The sequence below is a fragment of the Protobothrops mucrosquamatus genome, unplaced genomic scaffold, assembly GCF_001527695.2.
Source record: "Protobothrops mucrosquamatus isolate PMUCROS unplaced genomic scaffold, P.Mucros_1.0 scaffold_116, whole genome shotgun sequence".
In the NCBI taxonomy this organism is placed as follows: domain Eukaryota; kingdom Metazoa; phylum Chordata; class Lepidosauria; order Squamata; family Viperidae; genus Protobothrops; species Protobothrops mucrosquamatus.
In genome coordinates, this window is record NW_015386192.1 from 7,704 (window position 1) to 8,831 (window position 1,128).

At 58.6% G+C, this 1,128-nt stretch overlaps 1 protein-coding gene across 1 annotated transcript in view; it reads right to left on the reverse strand.

Moving 5' to 3' along the window:
* The window catches only part of LOC107288030 (cystatin-1), a 97,902-nt gene that overhangs the window by 692 nt on the left and 96,082 nt on the right, over positions 1–1,128 (reverse strand). The window lies entirely within an intron of this gene.

Here is a 1,128-nt window from a genome sequence, read left to right on the forward strand (position 1 = left end):
ATAATAGTGATGACTCATTTTTAGGGGTCTTTCAGTCCCTGAGCTTCCCCTGTGTGTGACACTCACACTGAATGGATGTGGATAATTATCGGTTCCCAGACTCACTCAGTCCATGAGCAGATACTCTGTGAGACTCACACTAGAAGTCTCTCCGGGTCGCCCTGGGTGACCCTTTCAGTCCCTGAGTGAGCAGCGAGGGCGAATCACACCGGAGGTGTCAACAGCCCTCAGCTGGAAGCCTCTCCCGGTCCCTGAGGCTCCCCAACTGAGTCTCAAACTGGAAGGGATTCCTTTTGGATCGCTTCCCTCACTGGCCAATGATGATCATGGTCAGTGCAGTCGGTGAAACCAGAGAGACAAAAGAGATGCACTATTCCTGAATGCATCTGCGCCGACCCCCATGTTTAGGCCTGGACCCTTGGCCATGCTTCCTTCGCCCCCTGCCACTCACCTTAACCCACTTACAGCCAGTTTTCCTCCTCCGCTGACCGCCCGGAGCCATTCTCCACGGCCAGTGGGCCCTTGGCCCTCTGCCTGTCGCCCTTCGGCCCAGCCAATTCACCCAGACACCCTTTGTCCCGGGCCTTTGGCTGTACGGGACAAATAGCCCCCAGCCATGGGGCTGCAGGGGCAGCGTGGGATGAGCAACCCCAGGGGCTGGGGGGGGGGCAGCTGTGATGCAAGATTTTTTTAAAAAGTGCTCTGCTCTGCAAGTGTTGGGGCCTCGCAGCCCTGTCACCAGAATCGGAAGGAGGGGGACTGGCAGCAGAAGTAGCAGCCACCGGGGCCACTGGGGGGGGCAGTTAGACAAGAGTGTGTTGGGGGGAAAAGGGAGGGAGGGGCACCTCAAGGGGGCTCCACGAAGACAGCTTGACTCGTAACTCAAATGAAAGAGGGGAGGAGGAGCAAGGCCTGAGCAGCTTCTGCCATAGCCAGGGGGGTCGGTTAGGGGGGCACACAGGCAAACAGAGGGCTGGTGTGCTGCTGGAAGCATGGGCAAATGACATGGGCTTGGGGGTTGGGACTGGAGCGTCATGGGAGGGAACCATGGGCAAATGACATGGGCTTGGGGGTTGGGACTGGAGCGTCATGGGAGGGAACCATGGGCAAATGGCATGGGCTTGGGGG